Here is an 18,608-nt window from a genome sequence, read left to right on the forward strand (position 1 = left end):
AGGACGCGAGGGTGGTGGGAGCTCTCCGCGCTCGGGATCCGCGGGAACTGGGCAGCTGCTAGCAAAGCCAGTCCCATTCCTTCCCACACAGATCCCAAAACAGGGTGCGCCGGAAAGCCCCGCTTGCCTGCCCCCTCCTCAGAATCTGTGGTCTCTAGAGATCTTTCAGGCCCTCCTATCTGTGACCGCCTGAAACAGGTCCTGGAGCGGCCACTGCTGGGTTGGGTTGGTTGGAGGAAAGGATCAGGGACAGTTTCCGGAAGGGGAACAAGGGGGCCTGAAGCCTAGCCATTGGACACCTGGCCGTGCATTCACCACTTATTGGTTATTGGCTTCTGGGGAGCCTCAGGCCTTGCTCACAGAGCTTGGCAGGGTTTGGGTACCTGGGCTTAGGGCACATGTTGGCCAAGGGGGCCAGAGCCCAGTCCTTCCCAATAAGGGGACTGGAACACTGCCTCTCCCCTTGAGTGGCTCGAGGTGGAACTGAGAGCTCTGAGCCTCACCCTTCAGGTTTCACTCTGTAGTCCTTCACCTTTGGAGGTAGCACAGACATACCCAGGAGCAGGCTGAGGGACCTTAAGAGGTTCTTGAATATCTGCACCCCCCAGGGTTGGTCTTCACAACCCAGAAGTTGTGGGGGGGGGGGGCAGAGACCCTCAGGGGGCACTGATATCCTCTCCATCACCAGTTCTTCCAAGAGACACACCACCCTCTCCCAGTACTCTGGCCTCCCAGCCCCTCCTCTTTGCCTTCCTTTGCAGCATACCTTTCTCTATAGTCCTTGAACCTGGGGATTGCTTCCAGGGACAGGTTCTCTTTATTTCCCCACCCTACAATATCACCCAGTCCCAGGGCTTCCATCCATCCACTGCTGAGCATACCAAGCAGTCCTCCATGCTCAGAGCCCTCTCCCGTTCCAGAGCCTCTCGTTGACCCACCAGATCTCATGACCGGCCCCTGAGGGACTCTTCTTCCTTCGTCTCATCTCTGCAAAGCACTGACCTCCATTTAGGCTCCCACCTGAGCCAGAGGCCTGGCCTCTACAGAGCTCTCAAAACTGGCACAAGTTGGTCCCTGCCCACCTCTGAAGTCACCTCCTCTGCAAGGCATCCTCTGACCACCTTCTCTGAAGACAGCCTCTCCTTGTTACTCTCTCTCCCCATGTCCTGTGGACTACCTTCATGTCACTAATCACCACCAGGAAGCATGTATGCCCATGTGTGCTCATGTGCTAAACCTGCCTCACTGTGGGCCTTGAAGTTCTGTGGGGACAGGGACCATGGAAGTCATTGTCACCACTGTCCCTGGCTCGAGAAATATTTGTCAGATGATGGGGCACCTGGGTGGCTCAGGCCGTTAAGCGTCAGACTCTAGATCTCAGCTCAAGTCTTGATCTCAGGGTCATGAGTTCAAGCCCCGCATTGGGCTCCACACTGGATGTGCAGCCTACTTTTAAAAAAAATTTTTTTTAAATATATATAGTCAGATGAGCCAGTGAATGAATGAAGTGAATGAATCAGAAAATGCATGAACCATGACATCATCTCTCCTACCCCCACCTTCATTCAGCCTTCTAGTCCTGTTGATCCACCTCCAAGACATGTTTCAAATTCATTCCCTCCTTGTATTCATTCATTCCCTCACCTCCCACTGCAAGTACTCTGTTTATTTTTTTTATTTTTAAAGATTTTTTATTTATTTATTTGAGAGAGGGAGAGAATGAGAGACAGAGAGCATGAGAGGGAGGAGGGTCAGAGGGAGAAGCAGACTCCCTGCCAAGCAGGGAGCCCGATGTGGGACTCGATCCCGGGAATCCAGGATCATGACCTGAGCCGAAGGCAGTCGCTTAACCAACTGAGCCACCCAGGCGCCCTGCAAGTACTCTGTTTATTAATTAATTCTACAAACACCCACTGAGCACTCAAGGCTGGGCAGTTTGCTGGCTCCTGGGGTGGCAGGGCATAGAGCAGTCCCTGCCCCATTGCTCAGAGCTTTGATGAGGCAGCACTGATTGCAGGGCCTCACCAGAGCACTGTCCGAGGAATTCTTTCTTATTCTGGAATTCCACTTCCAGAAAATTTCTACTTTTTTTTTTTTTTTAAGTAAACTCTACTCCCACGGTGGCGTTTGAACTTACAACCCCAAGATCGAGTCACATGCTCTACTGACTGAACCAGCCAGGTGTCCCGAAAATTTCCACTTTTAATGGATGATTCCCTCCCCCTTCATAGCCACTCCGTTCTGTGTGTGGTCATGTCTCTGCATGGTCACAGTTGGTACCTAGGCCTGGCCCACCGTCTCTTCTGGCCTCCCTCCCTCCACCTTTATCCCCTACAGTTGTCCTCTACCTAACAACTTGGGTGATCTTGAAATCATAAATCAGGTCATACTGGTTAACCATTGCCCTCAGGATAAGTCCAGACTCAGTCGTGGAGCCTCTAAGAGGTCTGGCTTAAGATGACCTCACCTACTCATCTCCCATGCATCCTGCCAGTCTTTGGTGCTCTGGTTCTACTATGCCATTCTACCTGTGACTTCCTGAGTGTGGTCCCCACGCTCTGGCCTCCGTCTCTTCTCCCAGCTTCCCTTCTACTTGGGTTGCTCCTCCCCCTTATCCACTTGGAAAAGGATTCAACTCTCCTCCAAGAAACCTGTATCCTCTGGCTTCCCACTCAACCCTTCTGAACACCTATTACTCCCTATTGTTCTTGTCTGTGACCAGGCTTGGCTCCCCATCCTGTGACTACCAGGGCCAGGCATGGATGGGGCTGCAGTGAGCAGATGGGACACCTTCGCCTGGCCCCCGCCCCTTGCCTAGGCACCTTGAAGGAGGGATGGTAGCTGAGGCCTATGGGGTGATGGAGGCCTCTCAGGCTTCTCCCCAACAACCATGAGCCAGGTGAGGAAGGACACAGCTGAAAACCATTTCACAGAGGAGCCATCCTGAGGCTCAGGGAAGGCAGGGCCTTTCCATGGTCCTGTGCTTTGGAAGGGGCAGTCTGAGCTCCAGCTCAGTTCACTGAGGCCTAATCAGTTTGACTCTGAGTCAGCCATGGTTCCCTGAGCACATGCCCAGCTTGGCACCAGGCTGGGAGTCAGGGCAGAGCCCAGAACCATCACCATTTCTAACCATAAGTACCATGAGTCCACATTCCTGAAGGGAAGGGCTCTGGCCTGAGAAAAGTCCCTCAACTAAACAGCAGAGGGTGGTGAGAACCACAGTGAACCCCAGTTCCTCGTGTAGGATGTAGCTAGTCCCACTTCTGGAAGTAATGCAGTTCAAGTCCCCAAACCCAGAAAAATGGAGGCTTCCCTCACCCCACCCCACAGCCTCCATGGCTACATCTCTCTGGTATGCAACTTCACTCCCCAGCTTTCTGGGAGGCAACAGAGTAGAAGCCTTCCCCTTACTGTGCCTCGGACAGAGTGTGCAGCATTCATTCATTCGCCAGATAGTCACCAAGCAGAAGCTGCTGCATGCTCAGCTCCTGAGGGACCAGAAGCGGGGGGCGGGGGGAGGGGGGGCCAGCGGTGAGGCAACCTCATCCCTGCTTATGGGGGCTCACTGTCAATCAGGGCATCTACAGCCCTGAGTCTCTGTACCTCCTGTGTCACCAATGTGTGTGTGTGAGAGAGAGAGTCGGTGAGTGGTGGGGGCAGATGATGGCTCAAGACGGAGGACGTAGGGGCCTGTGGCTAGGTCTGTACCTGCCGCCGACCTCCACTCCCCTCCAGCCCCAAGCTGGATTCTACTTCCCATTGTGTGTGTCAAAGGGCAAGGGCCAAGGATGCTGTTCCACGTTCAAGTCCTAGCTTTACCACTCTCACCTCATGGTTTCTGGAGCCACTTCTCTTTTCTGATGCTTTAACTGAACCCATTCACCCATTAAAACTGCAATTTGAAGATGCACTCCATCTCATTCATAATCCATACAATGTCAATATAAACAACAAGAAACACTTTTTTTTTTTTTTTTTGCCTCTGAGATTGGAAGTGAGGGACGATGTGTGAGTGGACACTCTCAAGAGAGTGGGAATTGGTTTGAGGGTTTAGGCGTAGTTTTTTCAGTATGTTTTAGGATGTCAAGTGCAAATCCCTCTTTCAGTTCCACTTCAAGAAATTCACCCCAAAGAAAGAGTTGTACAGGCAAGAAAAGATCTGTGCCTGAGGATGTTGATTACTGGCTTGCTTGCCCGGGGTAAATGGATGACACAGTCCTTGTGACCATCAGTGGGTGACAGAATGCTGGAGGAGGTGCACGTATGCCCGGAGATGCTCTGTGGCCACCGGAAATGGAAGCCAGGCACGGATCAAACACGTATGAGGTACCTGGCATCACTCTGGATGCTGGGGACACAGTGGCAGACCAGACAGGCAAGGTCTCTGCTCACAAGGAGTTTACACTCCAGCCAAAGGAGACCGATCATCATCAAGTTAGCACCTAAGTATGATAACTTCAGAGAGAAAGGAGAGAACTGGAGAAAACCACCAGGGTTGATGTGATGTCAAGGGATGGGGCTGAGGGGCTACTTTATTTTATTTTTTTTAAGATTTTATTTATTTTTTTGACAGAGAGAGAGACACAGCGAGAGAGGGAACACAAGCAGGGGGAGTGGGAGAGGGAGAGGGAGAGAGAAGCAGGCTTCCCACTGAGCAGGGAGCCCGATGTGGGGCTCGATCCCAGGACCCTGGAATCATGACCTGAGCCAAAGGCAGACGCTTAACGACTGAGCCACCCAGGCGCCCCTGAAGGGCTACTTTAGTCAGGTGGTCAGGGAAGGCCTCTTTTGAGCCGAGAACTGAATGGCAAGAAAGAAACAGTCATGGAATGATCCAGAGAAAGGGTATTGCAGTCCGAAGGAACAGCAGGGCAACCGCTCTGAGGTGGCAATGAGCTTGCTGTGTGTGAGTCACGTGGGCTGCAGCAGAGGGAGAGGAGGTCTGCGAGGCGGCAGGCTCAGGTCAGGGTAGGGTAGGGAGTCAGGGCTTTCCATCTTTCCACAGGGAAGGGTGCTCCACCCAATAAACATGGAGGAGTGGGGAAAACACCACAACAGCTGTCTGTTCTCCTGTCGCAGGAGTCTCCTCAGGGCAAACCTGCCTCCACCGGCCCCTGAGAGCTGTCAGGAGAGCTGTCAGTGGCCATCACCTCTGGGCATTGTAATTTCACGTGGTTTTATTTTTTTCTTTGTATTTATTTATACAAAGAATGGTTGGCAGTGAACGGGTCACTGTTTTCAAAGACAGCACTGCCACCTCTTCTTGAGATATTTCCAGGCCGGCCCCTGGCCCCTGCACCTAGTAGGCATTAAGTTTCACCCAGGCTCCACAGGTGACTTCCCTGGGGACTCTGCCCCAGGCAGGGTGGGGTTTCTGCTATTGTCCCCACTGATCCAGCTTTGGCCTCCAGGGGGGCCTGTGAGCAGTGCCGTGCTGGGGTGGGGTGATTGTGTCCCACAGGCTGGGCCAGGCGTCCTTCCTTCCTTCCTGACTCCCTTCTCCCAAGGGACAAGTAGGGAGGGACGTTCACGCCTCTCCCAGGTCACGGGATGCGCTGCTCCCCTGGGACCCCTTCAGGCCAGGCCCCTTGCCAAAGGCTACAGTGAGTGATGTGTAGTTTATTCTGAGTTCCTACCACTAGCAGAACTGTTCTGACAGATTTGGAGGGCCCTGTAGAGGGGGAAGGTCCTAGTCACCCTGTTATGTGGTCATACCCTCCACCCATCAGAAGATGATCTTGGGGCGGTGCATCCCGGAACTGACCCCTGCCTTGCCCCATCCTCGCCTAGGAAGTACAGCGTTGGTCTTTGGCGCCACCGTGTGGGAATCAGCCACATTGCAGCAGCACATTCCACAAAATACTGCCTAGCTCCGGGGGGCAACCCCTTGCCCCAAGTCCTGATTTTGTGAATGGGTAGCCCCTGGAGTGTGCGGCGCACAACCTGTTCAGCCTTATGCAGCGGCGACTCTCCTCCCACTCGGACCTAGTGGCAGATCACGGGCGCTGGGAACCCCACCACCACCATTAAAACATCCTCCACACTCTGAAGACTATTCCCAAATGCTCCATGACCCTCCACTTCCCAGGTCCTCTCCTCCTTGGACCTGTTCCAGCTGTGCTGAATATACATAGTCCTCCTTCTCTTCTGAAACTCCCTCTGGCTTCTGTGACTGCTCTTCTTGGATTTCTAGCTGCTTCTCCGGCTGTTTCTCTTTGTGTCGCTTGGTGGGCTCCTCAGGGTATTGGTCTCCCTTCCCTCATCCTTAATATTTTTCTCCAAGCCATCCTGACAACTTCCAGGGCCTTCTTCCCATCCCCACAGTGATACCTTGAGTCTCGGCCCCCCATCTCTCATTCCATTTGCCCCTTAAGGTGACCATTGGGTACCCCAAACTCACTGTGTAAAGTCCATCCCATAGCCTCTCCTCAGAACTGCTCCCCCTCTAGGGTTCTCATGGTAGTCTGGGTAGCCTTTTCTCCGACCCCCACCCCTCCACCAGCCACCAGGTCTGTCCTGTCCTCCCCACCTCCTCACCCCACCCGCAGCCAGGGCACCACCCGCACCTCCTTCCTGGCCTCTTGGTGTCCTTGGTTTTGCCCAGCCTAGTCCATTCTCCACACGGCAGCTGATGGCCTCTGCATATTGGACCCTGTCCCTTCCCACTTCCCCACTGGTCCTTCATCTCTGGCCAGTTCCTCCCCAGGAGGTCCTGGTTCCGGTTAGCCTGACTTCTTTGTTCCCTGAATACACCCTGCTCCCCATGCCTCCACAGGCTGTCCTGTGCATCTTTTTTCCTCTTTCCTTCCCTGGGCTAACCCCTGCCTACCCTTGAAGCCTCAGCTCAGACACCACTTCCTCTGGAATGCCTTCCCTGGACTCCAGGCTAGTTCAGGAACCTCTTGGTCGTGCTTACAATGCTCATGCTGCTCCCCACCACAGCCATGTGTGCCTCCCCTTCTGAAAGGGACAACTGCTCCTGTCTGGGCTCCTCACACCAAGGCCAGACCCAGGTCCGGGCACTCTGCCTGATTCTCAGTCTCAGACATCCTAGATCTCAAAAGTTACCAGGTGCGGGGCGCCTGGGTGGCTCAGTCGTTAAGCGTCTGCCTTCGGCTCAGGTCATGGTCCCAGAGTCCTGGGATCGAGCCTCACGTCGGGCTCCCTGCTCAGTGGGAAGCCTGCTTCTCCCTCTCCCACTCCCCCTGCTTGTGTTCCCTCTCTCGCTGTGTCTCTCTCTGTCAAATAAATAAAATCTTAAAAAAAAAAAAGTTACCAAGTGCACCACAGCAAGCCAGCTGCCGGGCTGGGATGGGGCCCAAGGCTCTTACCTTCCCCTCTGGGGCTCCTCTGTTCCCCGAGATGCCATTGTGAGCCGAGTCAGGATCCTTGAGAGCCGATGGGAGCTTGATAGGCAGAGAATTGGCAGGTTCATGGCCCGGGGGGAAGGCAGCCATCAGCCTGGGCCCTTGAGAGCCCAGGGTGCTGGTAGAAACTGTCCCAGCAAGGGGACTGGCGTGCAGGTGACTCCAGGGCAGCACATCTGCTGAAAGGCGTTAATGAGATTCCTTTCTCCCCCAGAGCTGTGCGGCGGGAGTGTGGCCAAACGTCATGTAGGGAGGGCCCAAATTCCTGAAGGGTGGTGGTGGCAGCTGCTAGGGTCCTGGGGTTAATTATCTCCAACGTCACATGGAAGAGAATGTGCTGAGGTGGGACCTCCTCCACCCAGCCTCGGCTTCTCAGGGCACGGATCTCTCCAGAACTCATCCTGCTCCTCATTCGACGAAGTCTGAAGATCAGCTCCGTTTGGACCTCAGCTCTCTTACTGTACTCCAGACGCAAGGGACTGACTTTTCCCTGAGATGCTTTTGGGGGGGGGGTCCCACCTCTGGGCCTTTGCCTTTGCTGTGCCCTCTGCCTACTCCATGCCTGGGCCCAGCTATTTGCTCAGGGAGCTCAGGAAACACTGGTGAATTGAATTGCTCTGCAAATAAACAGTGCCAAATAGGTTGCCTGGCACTTAGGAGATGCACACCCCCCCCCAAATTTTGTAAGCAAACAAATTACCCAAAATTGGCAAAGAGAAAGGATTCATCCAGTCTTTTCTTGTGGCTCTGTTCCCCAAACTCTTCTCCTTTTACTTCTTCCAAACAGCCCCACTCTCTCTATTCCAGGCCCCCGACTGCAATTTAGCCTGTCCTTTTTGGGGTCTGGACAATCCTACCCGAGGTGTCAAGAAGCCCTGTAGGATCCCCACAGTGGCCTCGTGCTGCTGAAGCTTCTTCCTCGTCATCACTTGTAATAAGCGCGTGAGACTGCTTGCCCGGTGGCTGAAAGTTCTGCAGGGCCAGGGACTGCGGTGCCTCACTCACTACCGGTGCCCAGCGCCCATCACAGGGACTGGCAGATGCGGATGCTGTGTAAATACCTGTTGCATTAGGAAAGACTGCAGGCCCGGGAACACTGGGGGCTTTTCTCCCTCTCTGAACCTGCCCAGATCATTTGCCAAGTCGGTGCCATCTCCGTGGTTATTCCACATTGCCCAGAGACACAGGCTCTCACCTGAGCTCTGTCTGGTTCCTTGCTATTTCTCTCATCACTCTTCACTCTTGCTTTTCCCCTCCAGTTCCCACAAGAGTAGAGAGGCTTGAAAGTTTGACACTAAAGCTGAAAACTTGCCTCAAGATTCCTCTTGCATGTTTCCTGGAATCTGCTTTCCACCTCTCTTGGCTTATACAGCCAGTGATTCACTGAGCCAGGAGTCTCTTCTCTGCAGGGATTTCTTGCAGGAAACGTGAGAGGAGCTGGTGACATCGTCTTTCACCCCACCCCCTCTCAGCCCTGGCTTTTCTTACCTAGAAGACCAGATTTGTTGTACCATGTGAAGCGGGAGAATTGCTATTTCTTCCCCTGATGCTGGCAGCCCTTATTAAATCAGGGCCCTGTACCCCAGGGGCTCACACCAGGGTGTTTGCAGAGCTTCCAACACCCCCAAGCCCTAGACTCCACAAGAACATAAAATCACCTCTGTTTCTCTGCTAAGCTTCCACATAATGACAACCTCTGGCTCTCCCTGGAAATCCAGAAAACTATAGGAATACAGCTAATGTGCTTTCAAGATGCCAAGCCTTCTCATCCTTCCTAGCCCCCAGAAATCACACATGCACATACTTTCTGATTTGCAATAATTTTTTAAAATTTCAAATGCAAATTCTAGAGTCTGCTGCCTGCACAAAAGCAGCCTTCCCATCAGCTGTCCCTGGCAGGAGGTTTTCACACTGAACGGGAGGGGAATTGTGCTAATGTCACCCACGCAGTCAGGTGACCTGAGGATGTGAGTGTGCATGTCCATGTCAACTCTGAGAGAATCTGGGGCAGCTGGGTTGGGGGGTGGGCTTTTAGGGACTGTTGATGCAACTGGATGAACGGGGTAACATTGGATATGGGCGTGCAAACCAGGGGGTGTTTGAAAGGCCAGGTGTGTGTTTGTGTTACGTTCCTGAGGCACTGCTTGAATTTAAAAACGCTTTGCGGGGCGCCTGGGTGGCTCAGTTGGTTAAGCGTCTGCCTTTGGCTCAGGTCATGGTCCCAGGGTCCTGGGATGGAGCCCTACATCGGGCTCTCTGCTCGGCGGGAGCCTGCTTCTCCCTCTCCCTGCCGCTTCCCCTGCTTCTATTCTCTCTCTCTCTCTCTCTCTATCTCTGTCAAATAAATAAATAAATAAATAAATAAATAAATAAAATCTTAAAAAAAAAAAAACAAACCCTTTGCAAACGGGTCCATGAAACAAAGCAGAAGGGCGGCTTGTAGATAGTGAATTAACCAGACTTCCAGGAAGTTTGAAAAACAATTCTGGAGGAGGGGCACCTGGGTGGCTCAGTTGGTTAAGCGACTGCCTTCGGCTCAGGTCATGATCCTGGAGTCCCAGGATCGAGTCCCGCATCGGCAGGGAGTCTGCTTCTCCCTCTGACCCTCCCCCCCTCTCATGTGCTCTCTGTCTCTCTCATTCTCTCTGTCTCAAATAAATAAATAAAATCTTAAAAAAAAACAAAAAAAACAACAAAAAAAACAATTCTGGAGGAGTCCAGTAACTTATCACCATCATCAACACAAAGTAACAACAGTTATCAGTTTTGTTTTTTTTAAGATGTTATTTATTTATTTGACAGAAAGAGACACAGAAAGAGAGGGAACACAAGCAGGGGGTGTGGGAGAGGGAAAAGCAGGCTTCCCGTGGAGCAGGGAGCCCGAGGCGGGGCTCGATCCCAGGACCCTGAGCTGAAGGCAGACGCTTAACAGACTGAGCCACCCAGGTGCCCCAGCTATCAGGTTTTTGTTTTTTTTTAAAGATTTTATTTATTTCTTTGCGAGAGTGAGAGAGAGAGCACGAGCAGGGAGCCCGATGCGGGGCTCGATCCCAGGACTCTGGGATCATGATCCAAGCCGAAGGCAGATGCTTAACGACTGAGCCACCCAGGCACCCCCCCAGCTATCAGCTTTGAGTACGTAGTATGTACCACATGCATGCACACGCACACGCACACACACGCACACATAGGTAGGCTGGCACACCCAAGTCAAGCCAGTCTTATCTTCTGTGGGTCCTCTATTCTGTACTGGTCTTGGAACCTTTTGCCCAGGACCTATGTTGTGGGATTCAGTGTAAAATAAAAATGCAGAGCATCTTGTTCAAAACTATGGTGAATTTCAAGGTAGCAATAGCACAAGTGTGGAACCTTTTGAGCAGAAAGCTCTGTGTGGTGACAGAGCTGTCAGGCCCGTGAAGCAGAAGCCCCTGCATTCACCTCCGAATAACCAGGTGCATTGCTCAACCTTCTGTCCACTGGGAAGACATCCCCCCACAGCTGGGGCATAGCGTGAGAGCAGTTCATTTTCAGTGTGTCTTCTTCACACCAAGACATAGCATCCTTCAACCGAGCCTGGGCTTTCTCCCTCTCCGTTAGCCATTTGCTGGGGACCCCACCTAATGCATGGGTGTGAGCTGAGTGCGAGCAATCAGTGCGACAGCATTAGGTGACACTGGTGCTCGAGCCACCTGTCTATGCAGATTACTTGTACTACTTGGGCGTGGCCAGGCTTGATCTGGGATAAATAAGAAAGCAAATGGCTGGATAAAGATATAGCAAGCTACCAGTGAGCGTTGGAAAGCTGCAGAGGCCATAGTAATAACAGAAAAGTAAACTTCAAGAGAATGGCTGTGACCCAAGCTAAGGAGAGAAATCCATATGGATAAAAGGACCCATGCATTGGGAAGTCATAATAATAATCATATATGTGTACGTATCGAGCAACAGACCTTCAAAATAGTTGAGGAAAAACTGACAAGAAAGGGAAAAACTTGACTAATCTATAATAATCGCTGAAGATTTTTACACCCCACTGCCATGGGTGGATAGAAGAGCTGGACTGAATAATGAGAAAATGCAGAGAAGAAAATGCAAGAAGAACGTTGTCAACTACCCCACCCGTAGCTGACATTTCCAGAACACTAAACTCAACAGCTGTGGCACCCCACCTGTGATTCCCGCAGATGTGGCACCTTCACCAAGATAGACCATATGCTCACCCATCAAACAATACTAATAAAATTTAAAGAAAGTACAGAATATGTTCTCTGACCACCATGGAAAGAAATTAAAAGAAATAACAATGAGATATACAGAAAAATCTCAGATATTTGGAAATAATACAACACACATCTAAAGAATTCAGAGCTCAAAGGAGACATCTGAAGGGAAATTAGATAACATCATGAATGGAATGATAAAACTAAATATATCAAAGCTTGTGGGATACACTGAAGCAGTATTAAGAGGAAACTTAGAGCTTAAAACACATTATAGAAAAGTGGAAAGTGGGGGTTAGTTCAACATTCTCATGGCTTTGTGGTTACAGTGCAGAGTATGAACCTTGCAGGGCGAAGGACTCCTTCTCCTGATCTCCCTGCCTGCAGGCTCTCCCATCCCCTCCATATGGTAGCCCTGAATATCGTTCCAACACACAAATCTGATTGTGTCACTCTCTGGCTCTAAACCCTCTCATGGCTCCCCATTGCTTCAGGATGAAATTCAAAATGCACCTGGCAAGCTGGCCTTTTGTGACCTTTACTTTTGATGTTACTCGTTTGCCACTGTTGTTACCTCCAGCTTTCTGAACTGTCTCTTGAAATCATGAGTTTTTCTCTCTTTTCTGTCCTAGAGCTAGGGTTCCAGATAAAATGCAGGACTCCCAGTTAATTTGAATTTCAGATATGTAACGAATAAGTTTTTCATTTTTTATTTTTTAAATTTTATTATGTTATGTTAATCACCATACATCACATCATTATTTTTTGATGTAGTGTCCCATGATTCATTGTTTGCATATAATACCCAATGCTCCATTCAAAGAATAACTTTTTAATATAAGTATGTCCCCAAAACTACATGGGGTATATGTATATATATATTAAAAAAGTCTTCATTATTTATCTAAAGTTCAAGTTTAACTGGGTGTTAAATTTTTATTTTTTAGGGCGCCTGGGTGGCTCAGTTGGTTAAGCGACTGCCTTCGGCTCAGGTCATGATCCCAGAGTCCTGGGATTGAGTTCCACACATCGAGCTCCCGGCTCAGCAGGGGGCCTGCTTCTCCCTCTGACCCTATCCCCTCTCATGCTGTTTCTCTCTCTCTCTCTCTCAAATAAATAAATAAATAAAATCTTAAAAAAAAAAAAGTTTGGAAAAAAAATTTTATTTTTTATTCGCCAAATCTGGCAACCTCACCCAGAACTAGCACATGGTATTGCATCTGCCCTTTCTCTGCTTCTGGGCATGGCTGACTCCTCTTCCTTAGACAGGCCTCAGCTTAGAAATAACCTCCCCCAAGAAGACGGTTCTCCCCAACCCCCTTTCTCCAGGTCTGTCTCATTCACTGCTAACTCCCTGGCCCTTGGAACAGTGTCTAGCACTTGGTGGACACTCAACAAATATTTGTTGAAGAAAGAAGTGCTGACCTAGGTCCCAGCTCCAGGGACAACGAGCTGGCCCATTTCCCGCCTCCCAAGCCTGTGGCCCCCAGGGGATGCATCTGTTATCTATGGCTACACACAAACCACTCCAAAAATTAGGGACTTAAGACAGCACAATCACGTAGTTTGCACGAAAAGCTGTACAACAGGGAGAGCTCAGCAGGGACAGCTCACCTCTGCCCCACGTGGCGTCAGCTGGGGCTGGAAGAACCACTTCCAAGATGACTCACTCATCGGGCTTTCGAGTTGCTGCTGCATGCGGCTTCTCTCCACAGGGTGGCGTGGACTTCCTTACAGCATGGTGGCTGGGATCCAAGAGCAAGTACCTCAAAAGAGACAGGAAACGGCAGATACTAGGCTTTTCCACACTATTCTGTGCCTTAAGCAGTTGCAGTTCCTATTTAAGGAGAGGAGACAGAGACCCTGTCTCTTACTGGGACCAGTGCTAGAGAATTTTGTGATCATGTTTTAAAGTCACCACAGGGGAGAATACTCACCACAAAGGAATTGACAGAGCCCATGATCTGCACCTAGTCTGGGTGGATGATTGTCCACAGGATGGGATGCCTTTCTCTCTACAGGTCAGTGGTGCCACAGGGCTAGTGTGTTCAAGGCAGCCTTGGAGTGGGATAGGACAGGAGAGAAGAGAGAGACAAGAGACAGAGAGGAAGGGGGGATGAGAGATAAGGAAAGAGTCTTCCCTTGAAGGAATGAGGACTGAGCAACCCAACCCACGTAGGCACTTAAAAATCTGTCTGAATGGAGGCCACACAATTGGCACCTAGCATGGGTCCCTTGGGATGTTGTAAGCAGAAATTTCAAAGCTGTATTTTCTTTTGGTTTTGAACAATTTCAAATTTATACAAAGTCCACAGAATAGTAAAATGAACAACCTACACATCTGACACCTAGTTTCACCAATGGTTAACATTTTGCCACTTCTGCTCTTTGAAATTAAGTTACAGGGCGCCTGGGTGGCTCAGTCGGTTAAGCGACTGCCTTCGGCTCAGGTCATGATCCCAGGGTCCTGGGATCAAGCCCCACATCGGGCTCCCTGCACAGTGGGAAGCCTGCTTCTCCCTCTCCCCCTCCCCCTGCTTGTGTTCCCTCTCTCGCTGTGTCTCTCTCTGTCAAATAAATAAATAAAATCTTTAAAAAAAAAAAAAAGAAAGTAAGTTACAAACAAGACATTTCCTTCCTAAAGCCTTCAAGCCTGCATCCCCGCCCCCCAAGCGCTGTACTCTCCGCACCAATGGTTCTCCACTGGGGGTGATTTTGTCCCTCAGGGGATATTTGACAATGCCCAATGCAGACATTTTTAAATTATATTCTTTATTGAGAAAAAATTCACATCACGTAACATTCACCATTTTAACCATTTTCAAATGTACAGTCCAGTGTGTTTTTGTATATTCGTGACGTGATGCAACTGTTAGTACTACCTAATTCCACAAGTTTCTCAGACATTTCTACGTGTTGCAACTGACAGGGTGCCGTGCCCCTGACACCTAGTGGGCAGGGACCAGGGTGCTGCTGAGCTCTCAGGAGCATTATCTGGCCCTAAATGTCAGTGTTCCACACAATTACATCTGAGCACAACAACAGTAATTGAGTGCTGTCGTCCCCACTGGTCTCAAGGATGCCTTTTTAAAATTCACTTTAGAGGGGCACCTGAGTGGCTCAGTTGGTTAAGTGGCTGCCTTCGGCTCAGGTCATGATCCCAGAGTCCTGGGATCGAGCCCCACGTCGGGTTCCTTCCTCAGCGGGGAGCCTGCCTCTTCCTCTCCCTCTGCCTGCCACTCCCCCTGCTTGTGCTCTCCCTCTCTCTATCAAATAAATAAATAAAATCTTTAAAATTCACTTTAGAGATTGATAGGGGGAGAGTGTGTGTGTGAGGGGAGGAACAGAGGGAGAGAGACAAGCAGAGTCGGTGCTGTGCAAAGAGCCCAATGCGAGGCTCCATTCCATGACCCTGAGATCATGACCCGACCCGAAACCAAGAGTCAGACGCTTAACCGACTGAGCCACCCAGGCACCCCTGTGTGTGTGTGTTTCTAAAGATTTTATTTATTTGACAGAGAGAGAGGGGGAGAGGGAAGGAGCACAAGCAGGGGGAGCAGCAGAGGGAGAGGGAGAAGCAAACTCCCTGCTGAGCAGGGAGGGAAAATATGAGGCTCGATCCCAGGACCCTGGGATTATGACCTGAGCCGAAGGCAGATGCCCAACCGACTGAGCCATCCAGACATCCCTGTGGCTGTCATCTTTCATCCAACATTATGTCTGGGAGATTCATCCCCGTTGTGTACAGCAGTTCATTGTTTTTATTGCTGTGTAGTTTCCCACAGTATGAATATATCATTATTCATCCATTTTCCTGGTGTTGGATATTTGGATTGTTTCCAGTTTTTACCTATTATGAATAAAGTTGCCAAGAACATTCTATACATGCATTTTAGTAGAAATCACACTCAGTTCTCCTGGGTTTGTACCAAAGAGTGACCTTGCTGGATCATAGGTCAGGTGTAGCAGTTATAGTGAATATTGCAGTTTTCTAGCTTACCTCTTACCAGTTCTAGTTACTTCATATCCTCACCAACACTTGGTTTTGTCAATCTTATTAATTTTAGCCAATGTAATTAGTATATAACAGTATCTCGTTATGGTTTTATTTTTTAAATTTCTTTATTTATTTTTGAATTTTATTTATTTATCTTGAGAGAGAGAGAGAGCACACATGAATGGGGGGGGGCAGAGGGAGAGAGAGAATCTCAAGCAGACTCCATGCTGAGCACAGAGCCCAACATGCGGCTTGATCTCACGACCCTGAGAACATGACCTGAGCCGAAATCAGGAGTCGGATGCTTAACCAACTGAGCCACCCTGGCACCCCTCTTAAATATCTTTAACTAATGACCATAAGTTCTTAATTTTAATGAAGTCTAATTTATCAACCTTTGATGCTGAGAGATTTCTGAGTCTAGTCTTTTGTTTCTGTTTTAAAATATTTTATTTTATTTTTTCTGAAAGTAGGCTCCACACCCAACATGGGGCTCGAACTCATGACCCCGAGATCAAGAGTTGCACACTTCACCAACTGAGCCAGCCAAGAGCCCCATTTGTGTCTTGTTTAAGAAATCTTTGCCTAGGGGGGCGCCTGGGTGGCTCAGTTGGTTAAGCGACTGCCTTCGGCGCAGGTCATGATCCTGGAGTCCCGGGATCGAATCCCATATTGGGCTCCTTGCTCAGCAGGGGGTCTGCTTCTCCCTCTGACCCTCCCCCCTCTCATGTGCTCTCTCTCTCTCATTCTCTCTCTCAAATAAATAAATAAAATCTTTTAAAAAAAAAAGAAAGAAAGAAATCTTTGCCTAGGGAACGCCTGAGCGGCTCAGTCAGTTAAGTGTCTGCCTTTGGCTCAGGTCATGATCCCAGGGGTCTGGGTTCGAGTTCCACATCAGGCTCCCTGCTCAGCAGGGAATCTGCTTCTCCCTCTGCCTGCTTCTCCACCTGCTTGCGTGTGCTCTCTCTCTCTCTCTGACAAATAAATAAATAAAATCTTAAAAAAAAAAGAAAGATATCTTTTTTTTTTTTTTAAGATTTTATTTATTTATTCATGAGAGACAGAGAGAGAGAGAGAGGCAGAGGGAGAAGCAGGCTCCCAAGGAGCAGAGAGCCCGATGCGGGACTCGATCCCAGGACCCTGGGATCATGACCTGAGTTGAAGGCAGATGCTTAACCATCTGAGCCACCGAGGCGCCCAAGAAAGATATCTTTGCCTAGGGGCACCTGGGTGGCTCAATCAGTTAAGCGTCTGCCTTCAGCTCGGGTCATGATTCCAGGGTGTGGGATCGAGCCCCACAGTTGGGAGCCTGCGTCTCCCTCTCCCTCTGCTGCTTCCCCTTCTTGTGCTCTCTCTGTCAGATAAATGAAATCAAAAAAAGAGAAATCTTTGCCTAGTCCAAGGTTATAAAGATATCCTATGTTTCTCTAGAAGTTCCACTGTTTTACCTTCACAATTATGCTGATGCTCCTTCTGAAATTAATTTTTGTGAAGGCTTCAAGGTACAAGTAAAACAGATAGTCACTTACTTACTCCAACACCATTTCACCACTTACATAAGTTTGCATAATTCATTTTCAACCATTCTTCTTTGCTAATGTAGGCACTTAAATACACACATGACTTCAGTTGCATCCCATTAGTTTTGATATACTGTGTTTCATTATCATTTAATTTGAAACATTTTCTAGTTTTCCCTTGTGACTTCTTTGATTCATAGATTATTTAGAAATGCGTCCAAGAGCATAAGGACACTCAGCACAGCTCTGGCACCGACTGAGCTCACAGCCTCATGGGGGCTGAGTCGAGTGGGGGTGGGGCAGCTGCTTGCTTTTGTCTGTGCCCCTCCTGGGAGCTCTGTAGGTGGGTGAATGGTTTCCACCACCAAGAGGTGTGTGGGGAGACACCGTAGGGCAGCATGTCTGCTAACCCCCTGGCCCTAGCATGTGCGTGCATGTGCGTGTGTGCACGCACCGCCCCCCCCCCCCGTGCACCTGTGCGTGCACATACACATACCATCCTTCTCCAGCTCTAAAACACTCCCAGAGCCATGTGAGGAGGAAAGGAAAGCAGGCCGGCCCCTTCTTAGGTGAGCGATCAGAACTAAGTCACTTAAGCTGTAAGCCTGAGCTCTGAAAATGGGGATGGTTTATTTCAATGTTCTGCTGAGAATTAAATGTATGGGATGGGAGTCTTGCTGTGAGGCATTGGATAAACTTGTAGCAGGTAAAGGGCTGAGGTAGGGAGGAAAACTTGCTTCTATGCCAGATCCTGACACAAAGTCTGGCTTTGGCCAGAGATGTGGAGGAGGACCCCTACCTAGGACGTAGTGGAGACAGTTTACACAGGGCCTACTGGGGCAAAATTGGGAAGTGGCCAGCAGGGCTGCTCGCGGAGGGGCACCCTGTGAGCTCCTCCTCACATGCTGGGCTGGGCCTTGGTGCTGGGGTGAGAGTTGTGCTCCAGAGGTTTAAGCAAGAAGGTTATCCTTTCCAACCAAGGTCCCCAGATGACCACTCCCCGGGGGACTCCACCCTCTCCCAGCTCTTATATGTCTACCTCCCAGGCCTGCTTCCCAGCTGGAGGCAAAAGGGATGGGAAGGGGTAACAGCAGAAAGGAGGGGGTCCAGAGGACTCTGGGAGCTGCCGTAGCTCTCGCTGCTTTCTCTAGCTGACCCTGGGCTCACCCTGAGTCTGTCAAGCCAGGTACCAGTGCACCCCTGTGCCCAGGGCCTTAGGCAGCATCTCCATGCCTATATCTAGAGTTCTGTAGCCTCTGTTCTTACCTGCACAGAACCCGAGTGGCAGGAGGGATGAGCAGGTTGCACAGCTCCTGGGGCTTTAGCAGAAACAGTAATTCCTGGGGCGCCTGGGTGGCTCAGTCAGTTAAGCATCTGACTCTTGATCTCAGCATGGGTCTTGATCTCAGGGTTGTGAGTTTGAGCCCCATATTGGGCTCCATGCTTGGCGTGGAGCCGAAAGAAAGAAAGAAAGAAAGAAAGAAAGAAAGAAAGAAAGAAAGAA

Source organism: Mirounga leonina, unplaced genomic scaffold, assembly GCF_011800145.1.
Source record: "Mirounga leonina isolate KUSES-001 unplaced genomic scaffold, KU_Mleo_1.0 Mir_180, whole genome shotgun sequence".
Classification (NCBI taxonomy): Eukaryota; Metazoa; Chordata; class Mammalia; order Carnivora; family Phocidae; genus Mirounga; species Mirounga leonina.